This window comes from Nycticebus coucang, chromosome 9, assembly GCF_027406575.1.
Source record: "Nycticebus coucang isolate mNycCou1 chromosome 9, mNycCou1.pri, whole genome shotgun sequence".
NCBI lineage: Eukaryota > Metazoa > Chordata > Mammalia > Primates > Lorisidae > Nycticebus > Nycticebus coucang.
The window spans coordinates 21524738-21541761 of record NC_069788.1 but is presented as its reverse complement, the minus strand read 5'-3'; the positions used below and the strand labels follow the sequence as shown (position 1 = coordinate 21541761).

At 39.5% G+C, this 17024-nt stretch overlaps 1 protein-coding gene across 2 annotated transcripts in view; it reads right to left on the bottom strand.

Annotated features, from left to right (window-relative positions):
• KHDRBS2 (KH RNA binding domain containing, signal transduction associated 2) overlaps positions 1–17024 on the bottom strand; it is a 577858-nt gene that overhangs the window by 313996 nt on the left and 246838 nt on the right. The gene's annotated exons all lie outside the window — the stretch shown is intronic.

Here is a 17024-nt window from a genome sequence, read left to right as displayed (position 1 = left end):
CTTTACATCAGGCCGAGACAAGATGGCGGACTGAAGCCAGCTTTCAACAAAGGCTCCCGTCCAGAAGGAGAGTTAAGGGACAGGAATTTAGTAAGTATCCTGGTGGACTTGAGCCTCACCAAGAGAGAAGGCTGAAGAACGCACATCAACACCGCTGAGGCAAGTTGTGATCACAAGGACGCAAACAAAAGGTACAAAATCCACCACCAAGCGGACGGGAGTCCCCCTCCCCCATGAGACCGGCTCTGTAGCCCCACAATTGAACAAGTGGGCAGAAATTAAAGCCCCTCCCACTACACTCCACGGGAGAGACCTTCTAAAAACTGGACCTACCTCCCCTACTGGGGTGCCGTGGCGTTCTCCTGCCGGACATAGGGCTGAATAAAACTTTGGGAATCCTTTGCCGGCAACCCTGAATCCCCGGCGCTCCCCTCCCGCCCACTGAGGTCCGGAGGCCTGTCCCCCAGGACTTCGGATCCTTGGGTGATTTCTCAAGGGGAGTGGACAGTCCCCGAGTTGCGACTGGTCAGCATTGACTCTGAGGCGCGCCGAGTGAGGAGAGGGCACCGGGCTGAGGGGGAGTCACGCCTCGCGGCACTTCCCTGCGGTGCAGTGCACCAACCCTTCCCGGGCATAGGGGACCCAAGACTGAATCAGACTCTGGCCTCCCGCTGAGAGCTGAGAACCCCTACTCTCACTCGGGGTCTGAGGGCCTATCCCCCAGGAGTTCTGCTCCTTGGGTGATTTCTCGAGGGGAGAGCACAGTGCCTGAGCTGCGTCAGGTCAGCGCTGACTCTGGGATACGTGAGCGAGGAGAGGGCACTCTGCTGAGGGGAAATCAAGCCTTGGCGGCACTTCCCTGCGGTGCAGTGCAGGAGCCCTCCCCGGGCACAAGACTGAATAAGACTCTGGCCTCCCCGCTGAGAGCTGAGAGCCCCTACTCTCACTCGGGGTCTGAGGGCCTATCCCTCCGGAGTTCGGCTCCTTGGGTGATTTCTCGAGGGGAGTGCACAGTGCCTGAGCTGCGTCAGGTCAGCGCTGACTCTGGGATACGTGAGCGAGGAGAGGGCACTCTGCTGAGGGAAAATCAAGCCTTGGCGGCACTTCCCTGCGCTGCAGTGCAGGAGCCCTCCCCGGACGTAGTATTGCGTGAAACTGAATGAAACTCTAGCTTCCCCCCGCCCCACTCCCAATCCGGGTCTGGGGGCCCATCCCCCAAGAGTTCTGATTCTTGGGGGATCTCTTAAGGGGTGTGGACCCAGCACAAACTGCAGCCGCTCAGTGCTGACTCTGGGGCGCGGGACAGAGGAGAAAAGGGTCGCCTGAGTGCCCACACCAGAGCAGCAGTTCCCTGGAGGTAGATCAACAGCCGTTTTTTCTTTAACGGCAGAACGCTCACTTCTGGATATTCTGAGGCCACACCCCCTGTCTCCCTGGGCAACCAGAGGAGGCCACCGGTGTCACGGCTCACAAACCCAGAAGCCTCCAGGGCGGGGCCGACCCAGAGAGGTGTTCAGACGCAATTCTCCAGCAGCAAAGACGTTTGAACTCAAAACAGCCCGTCTCCTGTAGGCGACGACAGGAACAGAGACAGAACCTCACAAAGTTGTCTGTTCTGTTCTGTTCTGTTAGCAGCATCCATCAGGGACGGGGCTAAGCCTGAGTGAACACCTCCTTCCCATCACCTGCATCAAACACTCAAAGATGTCAGGCCCCATCTGCTCCTGCTAGATAGCGGCAGTCTGCGGGGGCCTGGCAGACTTCCTCGCGATTCAGGCAGGTGCAAACCCCTGGAGTGTCTGTTCACTGCAGGCAACTGGGTTAGCCATCTGCAGAGATACCAGTGACTGGGTCCGACGGAGGGGCAAAGTGGGGAAGGAGACGTCAACCTTCCCAGACTGCTCTGTTTGTGGGGTGGCTCCTCCTGACTCCACGCTGCACTGGGGTGAGCTGTCTCAGAGGAGTCACCAGGCCCCTGTGATCCAGTTCCCAGAGACCTCTTGAACCCTTCCACCTGAGACAAGTGCCGATTGAGACAGTTGATTTGGACCTTTTGAACTGGGCTAATAGACTGAGGACTTTTCAGGTGGTGCCCTGGGTGTGCGATTGTAGGAAGGTTTGATTCTCCTTTTCCAACTGGGGCCAGAGGTGGGCAGGCGGGTGACTTAATTGCTGATTTTTCCACACAGCTGAGACTTCAAGCCAGAGTAGAAGTTGCAATAGGATCGAACAGAAACCAGCTGAAAACAAGACAGAACCACTTTGCTCCACCACACCAGACAGGGCCCCAGTTTCTCAGGCCACAACACTGTACGGGCCCTCGATAAAACCCCAGGGGAAAAACCAAAGGGAGTAAACCATGGGGCGGAATCAGCGGAAAAACTCTGGTAACATGAATAACCAGAATAGATCAACCCCCCCAAGAAAAGATACGGCAGATGTGATTGAAGATCCCATTCATAAACAACTGGCTGAGATGTCAGAAGTCGAATTCAGAATTTGGTTTGCAGACAAGATTAATAAAATGGAATTAGGAATTCGAGGAGAAATTCAAAAACTGTCTCAAGAATTTAACGAATTTAAAGACAAAACCACCAAAGACTTAGACACACTGAAACAAGAACTTACAGCCCTCAAAGATATGAAAAATACAGTAGAATCCCTCAGTAACAGAATGGAGCAAGCAGAAGAAAGGATTTCTGAAATTGAAGATAAAGTCTTCGAACGCTCCCAATCTCTCAAAGAGGAAGAGAAATGGAGAGCAAAAACGGATCACTCACTCAGAGAGCTCTCAGATAATTCGAAAAAAAATAACATAAGGGTTATAGGAATTTCGGAGGCTGATGACGTGGCAGCCAAGGGCACAGAGGCCCTTCTACATGAAATTATGAAAGAAAATTTTCCAGACATGCCTAGAGAATCTGAAATTCAGATAGCAGACAGCTTCAGAACCCCAGTACGATTCAACCCCAAAAAGCCATCTCCCAGACATATCATAATTAGCTTCACTAAAGTTAACATGAAAGAGAAGATTCTCAAAGCAGCCCGGCGAAAGAAAACTATAACGTACAAAGGTAAGAATATTAGAATAACTGCAGATCTCTCTGCTGAAACTTTTCAAGCAAGAAGAGGCTGGTCATCAACTTTTAATCTCCTAAAGCAAAAAAACTTTCAACCCAGGATCTTGTATCCAGCTAAACTGAGTTTCATCTATGATGGAGAAATTAAATACTTCAATGACATTCATATGTTGAAAAAATTTGCCATAAGTAAACCAGCTCTTCAGGATGTTCTCAGACCTATCCTCCACAATGACCAACCCAATCCTATACCACAAAAGTAAACTCACTCAGAAACTTCGGATCAAACTCCAACTTCCACACTGGCGAAAGGATTAAAAATGTCCACTGGACCTTTGAAAAACTCGATACCCAAAATTCCACCAGACTTATCCTTACTCTCCATCAATGTGAATGGCTTAAACTGTCCTCTAAAGAGGCATAGGTTAGCTGACTGGATACAAAAACTTAAGCCAGATATTTGTTGCATACAAGAGTCACATCTCAACTTAAAAGACAAATACAGACTCAGGGTGAAAGGATGGTCATCCATATTTCAGGCAAATGGTAATCAGAAAAAAGCAGGTGTTGCAATTTTATTTGCAGATACAGTAGGCTTTAAACCATCAAAAGTAAGGAAGGACAAGAATGGTCACTTCATATTTGTTAAGGGTAATACTCAATATGACGAGATCTCAATTATTAATATCTATGCACCCAACCAGAATGCACCTCAATTTATAAGAGAAACTCTAACAGACATGAGTAACTTGATTTCCTCCAGCTCCATAATCGTTGGAGATTTCAACACTCCCTTGGCAGTGTTGGATCGATCCTCCAGAAAGAAGCTGAGCAAAGAAATCTTAGATTTAAACCTAACCATCCAGTATTTAGATTTAGCAGACATCTACAGAACATTTCATCCCAACAAAACTGAATACACATACTTCTCATCAGCCCATGGAACTTACTCCAAAATTGATCACATTTTAGGTCACAAGTCTAACCTCAGTCAATTTAAAGGAATAGAAATTATTCCATGCATCTTCTCGGACCATCATGGAATAAAACTTGAATTGAGTAACAACAGGAATCTGCATACCCATACAAAAACATGGAAGTTAAATAACCTTATGCTGAATGATAGCTGGGTCAGAGATGAGATTAAGAAAGAAATCACCAATTTTTTGGAACAAAATGACAATGAAGACACAAGCTATCAGAACCTTTGGGACACTGCAAAGGCAGTTCTAAGAGGGAAATTTATAGCACTGCAAGCCTTCCTCAAGAGAACGGAAAGAGAGGAAGTTAACAACTTAATGGGACATCTCACGCAACTGGAAAAGGAAGAACATTCCAACCCCAAACCCAGTAGAAGAAAAGAAATAACCAAAATTAGAGCAGAATTAAATGAAATTGAAAACAAAAGAATAATACAACAGATCAATAAATCAAAAAGCTGGTTTTTTGAAAAGGTCAATAAAATAGATAAACCTCTGGCCAACCTAATCAGGAAAAAAAGAGTAAAATCTCTAATATCATCAATCAGAAACAACAAAGACAAAATAACCACAGACTCATCAGAAATCCAAAAAATCCTTAATGAATATTACAAGAAACTTTATTCTCAGAAATATGAAAATCTGAAGGAAATAGACCGATACTTGGAAGCACGCCACCTTCCAAGACTTAACCAGAATCAAGTGGAAATGTTGAACAGACCCATATCAAGTTCAGAAATAGCATCAACTATACAAAACCTCCCTAAAAAGAAAAGCCCGGGACCAGATGGTTTCACGTCAGAATTCTACCAAACCTTTAAAGAGGAATTAGTACCTATATTACTCAACCTGTTCCAAAATGTAGAAAAAGAAGGAAGACTACCCAACACGTTCTATGAAGCAAATATCACCCTGATCCCCAAACCAGGAAAAGACCCAACAAGAAAAGAAAATTATAGACCAATATCACTAATGAATATAGATGCAAAAATATTCAACAAGATCCTAACAAACAGAATCCAGCAACACATCAAACAAATTATACATCATGACCAAGTTGGTTTTATCCCAGGGTCTCAAGGCTGGTTCAATATACGTAAATCTATAAATGTAATTCAGCACATAAACAAATTAAAAAACAAAGACCATATGATTCTCTCAATTGATGCAGAAAAAGCTTTTGATAATATCCAGCATCCCTTCATGATCAGAACACTCAAAAAAATTGGTCTAGAAGGGACTTTTCTTAAACTGATAGAGGCTATCTACAGCAAACCCACAGCCAATATCATATTGAATGGAGTTAAATTGGAATCATTTCCACTCAGATCAGGAACCAGACAAGGCTGCCCATTGTCTCCATTGCTTTTCAACATTGTAATGGAAGTTTTAGCCACCGCAATTAGGGAAGAAAAGGCGATCAAGGGTATCCATATAGGGTCAGAAGAGATCAAACTCTCGCTCTTCGCAGATGATATGATTGTGTATCTGGAAAACACTAGGGACTCTACTACAAAACTCCTAGAAGTGATCAAGGAATACAGCAGCGTCTCAGGTTACAAAATCAACATTCATAAATCGGTAGCCTTTATATACACCAACAACAGTCAAACTGAAAAAGCAGTTAAGGACTCTATCCCATTCACAGTAGTGCCAAAGAAGATGAAATATTTGGGAATTTACCTAACAAAAGACGTGAAAGATCTCTATAAAGAGAACTATGAAACTCTAAGAAAAGAAATAGCTGAAAATGTTAACAAATGGAAAAACATACCATGCTCATGGCTAGGAAGAATCAACATTATCAAAATGTCCATACTACCCAAAGCAATATATACTTTCAACGCACTCCCTATTAAAGCTCCACTGTCATATTTTAAAGATCTTGAAAAAACATTACTTCGTTTTATATGGAATCAGAAAAAACCTCGAATAGCCAAGACATTACTCAGAAATAAAAACAAAACAGGAGGAATCACACTACCAGACCTCAGACTTTACTACAAATCGATAGTGATCAAAACAGCATGGTATTGGCACAAAAACAGAGAAGTAGATATCTGGAATAGAATAGAGAACCAAGAGATGAATCCAGCTACTTACCGCTATTTGATTTTTGACGAGCCAATTAAAAACATTCAGTGGGGAAAAGATTCCCTATTTAACAAATGGTGCTGGGTGAACTGGCTGGCAACCTGCAGAAGACTGAAATTAGACCCACACCTTTCACCATTAACTAAGATAGACTCTCATTGGATTAAAGATTTAAACTTAAGACATGAAACTATAAAAATACTAGAGGAGAATGCAGGGAAAACCCTTGAAGAAATTGGTCTGGGTGAGTATTTCATGAGGAGAACCCCCCGGGCAATTGAAGCAGCTTCAAAAATACACTACTGGGACTTGATCAAACTAAAAAGCTTCTGCACAGCTAAGAACACAGTAAGCAGAGCAAGCAGACAGCCCTCAGAATGGGAGAAGATATTTGCAGGGTATAACTCTGACAAAGGTTTAATAACCAGAATCCACAGAGAACTCAAACGCATCAGCAAGAAAAAAACAAGGGATCCCATCGCAGGCTGGGCAAGGGATTTGAAGAGAAACTTCTCTGAAGAAGACAGGCGCACGGCCTTCAGACATATGAAAAAATGCTCATCATCTTTAATCATCAGAGAAATGCAAATCAAAACTACTTTGAGATATCATCTAACTCCAATGAGACTAGCCTATATCACAAAATCTCAAGACCAGAGATGTTGGCGTGGATGCGGAGAAAAGGGAACACTTCTGCACTGCTGGTGGGAATGCAAATTAATACATTCCTTTTGGAGGGATATATGGAGAACACTCAGAGATCTAAAAATAGATCTGCCATTCAATCCTGTAATTCCTCTGCTGGGCATATACCCAGAAGACCAAAAATCACAACATAACAAAGATATTTGTACCAGAATGTTTATTGCAGCCCAATTCATAATTGCTAAGTCATGGAAAAAGCCCAAGTGCCCATCGATCCACGAATGGATTAATAAATTGTGGTATATGTATACCATGGAATACTATGCAGCCTTAAAGAAAGATGGAGACTTTACCTCTTTCATGTTTACATGGATGGAGCTGGAACATATTCTTCTTAGTAAAGTATCCCAAGAATGGAAGAAAAAATATCCAATGTACACAGCCCTACTATGAAACTAATTTGGGACTCTCACATGAAAGCTATAACCCAGCTACAACTTAACAATAGGGGGAAGTGGGAAAGGGGGGGGTGGGTAGAGGGAGGGGAATCGGTGGGATCACACCTGTGGTGCATATTACAGGGGTATTTGTGAAACTTGGTAAATGTAGAATATAAATGTTTTGGCACAGTAACTGAGATAACGCCGGAAAGGCTATGTTAACCACTGGGATAAAAATGTGTCAAATGGTTTATGAAGTGAGTGTATGATGCCCCATAATCATATCATTGTATACACTTATGATTTAATAAAAAAATTAAAAAAAAAAAAAAAAAAACTTTACATCAAAGGCTTTTCTAAGAAATTAAGTATTAGTATTTCGCATTCTTGAGAATCATTTAATAGTTCAACATTAAAATTACCCATTAATTAAAAATGGAGTATATCTTACAATGAGTAAAATAAAGCTACTTAAGTATTTCTGTCTAATATTCAATTTTCCAATTAGAACATGACATGCTCATACGAGTTTACTGTTTGGAATACTGGGTTTGTGGGCAAGGCAAAAACAGGATCTTCTGTAAAAAATGAAGGAAATATTATATTTAAAAAATAAAAATATGCAATAAAGACCTCGAGAAATTAAATATGTTCTAGATTTTCTCACCATTAAACTAGGGGTATTTCATGTATTAATTACTGCTTGCTATTAAAAACAAAAACAAGACAGAAATATACGTGCATGCACACACAAATTATCCACTGAAGAGATATATATATATATATAGTGCTACAAAATATGAAGTATATTAATATTATATAAGTTACATATACATTGCTAGACTTAATTGCCTTGGGATTCTGCTTACACGTTCTTCTCTAATATAAGAAATTAGCATAAAAGAAAATAACGTCCATAGGTACACATATTTCAATCTCAAGTAATCTTGATGGCTCCTGTAATGTATAAATTGATCTCAGACCTGAATTTCACCTTGTATACATAACATCGGAAATGACTAATGAAGTAGTAGACTCAGTTAATGTTTTCTGCGCAAAAAATGCCATATGGAAACTTTCTTGCCCCAAGTGAACCTTTAATGATCTATGTTAGTCAAAAGGAGGGGCTGAGAAAGAAAACTGTCCCAATCTTAGTCTGCAGCGGTACTTTCTGGGTGTTGCCATTAACTTCCCGTGGGATCCATTCGGCATCCATGAAAAAACAAAGGAGCCCTTGCTTGTTGCTGTAGAAGCCTTCCAGAGAAACTGAACTACCTGCCCATTTAACCTGCAGTCTCGTGACGTTAAGCCAGACATGCAAAAGCAGAAGGACCTTGAACCAGTTTTACAAATATCCTAATACTTTTTAAGTAGAACTTTCTATTTTTGGTGTCTGGTGTTCCATAAAAATGTCTCTACCAGGAATTGCCTCTCTTGGAAGCCTTTTCCTCCACTGACAAATTTGAAATATTTTTTTTTTTTTTTTATTGTTGGGGATTCATTGAAGGTACACTAAGCCATTACACTGATTACACTGCATTGCATTTGTCAGGTAAAGTCCCTCTTGCAATCATGTCTTGCCCCAAGAAGGTGTGACACACACCAAGGCCCTGCCCCCCTCCCGCCTTCCCTCTCTCTGCTTTTCCTCCCCTCCCCATAACCTTAATTGTCATTAATTGTCCTCATATCAAAATTGAGTACATAGGATTCATGCTTCTCCATTCTTGTGATGCTTTACTAAGAACAATGTCTTCCACTTCCATCCAGGTTAATATGAAAGATGTAAAGTCTCCATTTTTTTTAATAGCTGAATAGTATTCCATGGTGTACATATACCACAGCTTGTTAATCCATTCCTGGGTTGGTGGGCATTTAGGCTATTTCCATATTTTGGCGATTGTAAATTGAGCTGCAATAAACAGTCTAGTGCAAGTGTCCTTATATTAAAAGGAGTTTTTTCCTTCTGGGTAGATGCCCAGTAATGGGATTGCCAGATCAAATGGGAGGTCTAGCTTGAGTGCTTTGAGGTTTCTCATGAATAGAACCTTCTCTAAAGAAGACAGATGAATGGCTAACAAACATATGAAAAAATGTTCATCATCCCTATATATTAGAGAAATGCAAATCAAAACAACCCTGAGATATCATCTAACCCCAGTGAGAATGGCCCACATCACAAAATCTCAAAACTGCAGATGCTGGCGTGGATGTGGAGAGAAGGGAACACTTTTACACTGCTGGTGGGACTGCAAGCTAGTACAACCTTTCTGAAATAAAATTTTAACATGTGCTTCAATCATTTGATGGTGGGAGAGACAAATTCAAAGTAAGTTTCAAGTAAAAACAATACAAAAGAGAACAAAACAAAACAAGCTCTCCACCTCCAGAAGCAGACACACACACACAGCCCTCCAGAAATTACCAGAATATGATGATTACCATTAGAGAGAAGCAGAAATGTACAAAAAGTATGAATTTAATACAGTGTATTTGGAAAATTGCTAACAATGTTGTAAATCTCTTATTATTATATGAAAGAAGTAGTAATGTGTCCCAGCTGTCAATTATTGTATAACTAACCATTCCATTCCATTTTATTATTTATTTATTTATTTATTTTGAGACAAAGTCTCAAGCTGTCACCCTGGGTAGAGTGCTATGGCGTCACAGCTCACAGCAACCTCAAACTCTTGAGCTTAAGTGATTCTCTTGCCTCAGCCTCCCAAGTACCTGAAAGTACAGGTGCCTGCCACAAGGCCCGACTATTTTTCTGTTGCAGTTGTCATTGTTTAGCTGGCCCAGGCTGGGTTCAAACCCGCCAGCCTCGGTGTATGTGGACGGTGCCCTACCCACTGAGCTGCAGGTGCCACCCCATTCCATTCCATTTTAATATTATTGTTACGTGCATAGAGTCTGTGGGTCAGAGACTATAGAGCTCCATGGGAATAGCTGGTGTCTGCTCCAGATTTCTTGGGCCATAGAGAAGAGGATTCGAGAAGCCAGGGACCCCTCAAATGAGTAAGGGCTTGAATCATATGGAGAGGTCTTTACCTGCACGTGTAAAGCCTGCACTGAAATGGCTCAAAAGCTGGTCTCCACAGGGACTTCTTCTGACACCTATATACAGCCTCTCTGGGTAATCTTGGCTTTTCAAAGGAGACAGCCTAAGGGTTGTCAGAATCCTTGGAAGGCAGCTTTGAGCTTCAAGAGATAGTTCTCCTGCAAATGTGGAAGATGGACACCTTCTTCCAAAGTAGCCTCAAGAATCACACATCAACATTTCCTTTGCATTGTATTGGTTATAAGCACCCCACTGAATCTGTCCAGATTCAAGGGGAAAAGAATTTGTCTTTCTCTAAAAGAAATGTCAAAGAATTTGAAGCCATCTTTAAAACTGCCATAGAATATAACATTTAAAATATTCTCAACATACACCTGGCCCTTTTTATATTGGTTATGTTGCATTTGAATTTTTATTATAGTATTTTGAGATGAACAGAAAAGCTGTGACAAAAAAAAGAACAGGATTTCTTTAGTGGTAGAAAAGAATTCCATCATTATAGTTCAGATTTATTAAATGTGAAATGTCTAAATATTTCTCTTTTCATGCATTCTATTTTTAATAGCTTTACAAATGAAAACATTTTTGCCATATGGTGAGAAAGACCCTGATTCTGATTCCCTCATTTCATTCTTGTTGGGAAATCAGGATGATGTCAATGAGTGAAAATTTACAATGGCGGAAAAGCCACAAACTGGAAGCATTAAAAATAAATCTTTTCTGCATATAAACCTTGGTTTAGGGCTGTGATATTAGATCTCTGAAAGTTTCCAAACAGAAGGTCTTAATTATAAAATTAAAGATGAATTTGTCTTGGTGTGAATAAAATCAGACTAGAAAATTTAATGATTTAAGATAATACATAACTTTAATTCATAGTACATAAAATATTGCTACCTCATTCCCTATCATTGTAGTTTATGAAGAAATTAAGCCAGGATAGCTTGTCGTTTTTTTTTTTTTTTTCATTCTCAGGTCAAAACACACTACAGTGAATGCCAAATTACTCATACATAAAAAAGAAAAAGATGCTAATGAGAAAAATTATTCCACAAATATGATGATATATTTCTTCAACCCAAACCTGATTGTTTTAATTTTTGGTCACTTATAATCCAATTATAACACAATTGAAATAATAGATTCGTTCAACATTACAAGGTAGGTTTCACCATATACCCACACATACATTTATAATACAATGTTCCTTATCACATGTGCTATTGTTTGAATGGGACCTTTGAGTCTGTTACCCTAACTCTTCAGAATTCAGACTAGAGAAACCGAAAATTCAGTGAATCAAAGAAAACTACAATTCTACCTATTTGTATTTTTATAATGCTCCCTTGTGCATGACAAATTCCAGTGTTATTTAAGCAAATTATTATGCTTATTCCTACAACTCCGTAGGAAGTCAAGATGAATTAGGTGTTGTTTGAAGAAGAAAAGTTGAAAAAGAAATATTGTTTATCTACTGTGTAGTTCATCAGAGGCACAGCTAAAATTAAAATCAAAATGTCTGGGTCTGGATTTTGGAGAATTACAAATTGCTTTGGTATTTGAGATATTAAAAAGTTAAAGCAGGAGTCTGTGTAACCAAACACAGCACGTCTGACAAGCAATGATCATGGCTTTGCCCCTTCGGGTTGGAGGAAGCATCACGCTGTTTGATGTTAGCAGAGCCCAGAAGCCAAATGAGAGGATGGCTGGTGCCCTATTCTCACTTGCACTGCCCAACAGGCAACCGCAGCTCTTTGAAGGTTTTCATTGATTTTATTGTTGATGAAAATCAAGTTGCCATGAAATCAGAAAGGATTTACAAAAGTAGACATCACCGAATACAGAGATATATTATAAAATAGAAACTGAGCATGTTAATAGCACAACAAAGACAGAATAACTTGCCTTGAAAATTGTCACACATTTTCAAACACAGGTCTACCAAGCAGCACTTTCCTTTTAATATATAATCATTAGCATGATTTAAGGCCACATTCCATAATTTGTAATAGAAATGCCAAAATCCCTTGCATCAGAATATAATTACTTTACACCATACCCTTGCGAGTCTGGGTGAGTCTGCAGGAAATTTCATGCTTTCCTCTTTCCTGACACTTGCCTGGGTATGTTCAGCCATTGTCTGATTTTCTCTAACCTCTCTAACCTTTCTTCTTGGGGGTAATATGTTTGTTCTTCACATTTTTTTCAAAGATTAGCCTGTAGAACCATTGCTTCTTCTGTTTTTCCCTCACCAATCTTTGCCACCAGCACCACTAAAAATAGTCTGAAGCTACAGTAAGTTACCCTGAACACTGTTCAGGATCCATTGCTGCTGAAGCTGGCAGCTGGTGGTTATTTCAAACCAGCTGGCCAGATGGCATATTCAGGATTTAGAGTTTTAAATAATTTCTAAACTGTCAGTTAATTTCTTGAGATACTTTAAAATATCATATATATACTATATATTTTCTTTTCTAGACTACCTTCTTATCCTCACAATTTAAAATCAGATTCTGTCCAAATACTCCTAGGTGGTCCTAAGTAAAATGTGAGTTTACATTTTCTAAGATCTGATTGATATGGGAAAGAAATCATAAAAATACAGGATTTTGCTCCTCGTATTAGCCTGGCTATTATTACATTTTATTTTTATTTTCTTAGTTTGCTTACAGAGTTGTTGCCTAGCTATAATTTTTTTCTTTTTTTTTTTTGCAGTTTTTGGCCAAGTCTGGGTTTGAACCCACCACCTCCGGTATATAGGGCCAGCACCCTACTCCTTGAGTCACAGGTGCTGCCCCCTAGCTATAATTTTTTAAAAATGTAATGACTCCCCCAAAACAGAAATAAAAAATAAAAACATTAAAATTATTGAGTCTCGTACACTACTCTATACCACTAGATATCTTAGACCCTACTAGAACTATTTCCTACATAATGCAATTTTATTATATAATCTAGGAACAAATCTTGAAACTTCACATTTTCCTATTTAAGGATTAAGAAGTCTTAATAGGTTTATGAAAACAAAACTAAATGAGCTTGTCACTCTATCCCCCTACTAATCTAAATGACTGATATTTTCTTAACTTAAAAAAAAAATGTTACACAGGTTGGAAAGTTTAATTAAGTCACAAGCTGTTCAAAGTCTGTAGACATGTCTGATACTTTCCATAGAACATATATTAAAACTACTCTTGAACATATAACAGATATGAAATAATATTTTTGATTAGTTTTTTTTTCAGGACTTAGGTAACTAAGTATCTCCTTTCGTCATGAGGTAAAGATCAAGGTTAAGACAAACACTGAACAAGAAGTGTGAAGACACAGTATGGTCATACTTCTTTAATCTTTTTTTTTTCATTGTTGGGGATTCATTGAGGGTACAATAAGCCAGGTTACACTGATTGCAATTGTTAGGTAAAGTCCCTCTTGCAATCATGTCTTGCCCCCATAAAGTGTGACACACACTAAGGCCCCACCCCCGTCCCTCTTTCTGCTCCCCCCCCCATAACCTTAATTGTCATTAATTGTCCTCATATCAAAATTGAGTATATAGGATTCATGCTTCTCCATTCTTGTGATGCTTTACTAAGAATAATGTCTTCCACGTCCATCCAGGTTAATACGAAGGATGTAAAGTCTCCATTTTTTTTAATGGCTGAATAGTATTCCATGGTATACATATACCACAGCTTGTTAATCCATTCCTGGGTTGGTGGGCATTTAGGCTGTTTCCACATATGGTAAGCTCGATGTGGTAAAACAATCTGTATTACTATGCCTTACAAAAGTGAAGCAAATGAATTTATTGAGCAATATTTTCTGCAAAGTTGTCTGACTACAGGACGACAGAAGAGCCCTTGACCCAAATTTTGTTAGTACACCAGGAGTGCCTCGAATGCTTCAGTCATTTTTTTTTTCTATTGAATAAAATGTGAACAAAACTTGAATTCCTTAATGCTTGCAGATACAAGCTTTAAACAAGTACATTCAATCTTTACAGTCAGGTCCAGCTGAGAAGAGTCCTCAGAAAAGCTTGACTAAGGTTTGGTCAAGACAGAGTCTTTGTCCAGATACATGTGCTGGTGTTTGTATAGGGGAACGTGCGTGTGTGTGTGTGTGTGTGTGTGTGAATGTGTTACGTTTCAGTGCTTACTGGACATCTACATTGCCATACTTAATAGACAAATATACAAATTTAGAATATATTGAACTTAGGGGAGAGATCTGGGGCTGGACATCAATACTAAGTGTATAAAATCTGATCGTAAGTGGAATGAGATCAAGAAGGGAATAAAGAAATCTGAAGACTAATCCAGAACTCGGACGGCTGGAAGAAGATGATGCAGGAGGAAACAGTAAAGAATGGAGGGAAGCCAGTATTTGCAAATTACTTTTCAGGGAGCTGTACCATAAAGACAAACTAGGGAATCAGGTCATAGTTGGAGTAGAATGAATATGATTATTGAAACAAAGATATGGCTGTAGTCGTCGTAACAGTTACAGACACAGATACAGACATGGTTCTAGGTAAACGCGCAGATTCTCCCTCAGGGCCTTCACCTTTGGCTTTTTCGCTCTTATTTCTGATCTTTGCTTGTCCCCCCCGCCCCCCATTATCCGGTGTTCTACCACTCTGTCAAATTTGCTTCCCCCACCATTAATCTCTTTTCTCTTCTATTTTAACCTATGACAATTATGAATGCTTGAAAGTATAACATTCGTTTACGTTTTGTCTGTTCCTCCCATTCAAATGTAAACTTCAAGAGCGGCACAACCTTGTTTTAATTCATTATTATAAACAAGAAGGGTGAAGACCTAGCATGGATAGCATGGTCATACTTCTTTAATTAGCGCATGAACAGAAGCCGGCCCGTTTGTGGGGCAGTACGCGTACACGCACTCACACACTCACACACACACACACTTGAGTTAACCATTAAATGATGAGTTTCATTTAATGGTTAAAAAAAAATAATAATGTAAAATCTTCCTGCACGTATTCAAGTAACGTTACAGAGAGGCATAGCAGCATGGTAATCAATAATTCACACGGAATTTATGTTTATTTTAATCAAGTGTTTACTAAGGTAGATTTTTCCTATTTATGCCTGTGGCTTTATTTCAGCTGTGGGGCCAACAGTCTCCACAGCTAAGGTCTTATGATCGGGATGCTAAGAAAATACATTTTACAGGGTAATAAATTATTGTTATTATCACTATTAAGTATTTCATGTTGTAAAGAATAATGAAAACACTCAAAGCAGAGACAAATGTGATGGAACACTCCAAAAAGTAATAAGAAACTGGATTTTAAGGAACAAGTAATATCAGTAAATTAAACCTAATGGCAACATAATAGAAGCAAATTTGTTTCCTATTAGGTTTTCAAATGCTGTTGCTGTGACCTAACCTGCTCACCGGGAAAAAGGAATCTAATTTAAAATGTTATGAACAGGAAAATCCATCCAAATGTATGGGAATGAAAAATCTATACACCCATCTATTTTCAAAGCGGTGGAAAGACTATACGCAGGTTCCACATGTGCAGAGCTAACGAGGAAAATTATCAAGCCTGGAGATAAACAAATAACTCAGTAAAATATAAGTTATAAAAGAGGGCTTAGCCCATGACAGGAGTTCAGAGAGCTAACCTCTGAGCTAAATCTTAAAGTCTACGTACGAGAGGAAAGTACATAGTATGAAGTTCACTTTGAGAGATTAAGAGATGTTTGGAGAAGACATAACAAGAACAATATAAAAGAACACACGCAATTACATATTACATGAGGTAATTATATGTTATATGCATCAACTTGTCCTGTTATATGAAAGAGGTTTGTGACAGGAAGCAAAAACTCTTCCCACAGCTAGACGCAGGTGTTATCACCTCCTAAATAAGTCTGGTATTTATTCTCCATGTAGTCAGAGAAACTAGAGGCAGGAGGAGTCATAAGAACATTTCATTTCTAAAATTATATACAATATAAAGTAACCAAAACTTACCCCAAAGAAAAGCCCAGCGGAACTTACGCCTTCTGCAATTTTTTATAATTGACGATTGAGCCATTCTATAAGAGGACCCCCATGGCATGCCTGGCTCACACGCTAAACATAGACTCACTACGATAAAGATGAAATATTGTCTTCATGACATATTCACCAGTTCAGTGACATTTTGCTCTACAATTCCCTTGATTTAAGATGTCTTATTTGATAGTTTGAACACAGAACTTCTCAGCAATGTTCCAAGTATTCCCATAGTCAGAAATAAATCTTTAAACCTTTCATTTTCTGCAGCAATATTATCAAATCATAAAAGTATGGGCTGGTCAAATGATACTACCATATCCGTTTACCTTTCTCAGGAAATTTTCTGAGACCCTATATGAGTAAATCTCTACAAATAGCATTTCTCCCAAAAACTGAATTCTAACATACAGAAAATTGCTATGACTTCATAAAATGGAAAATGACATAGTTCAGATGTGAAATACATCATTCCCAACATCCAACTTGATACATTTTTTAGCTTATTGTTCTCCTGGAGGTCAGGTGAGCGGTTTAATATCATTGAAATATTTCAAGAAATAGGTAGGATTCTGTTAGATTGCAGATAGGTATTTGAAATTGCTTCGGGTAAGAGGATCAAAGTGAAATAGAGCAGAGAGATGAAGATAGAAAGGATGTGATTAGTTGAGATGACTGAAGAAGGAAAAGG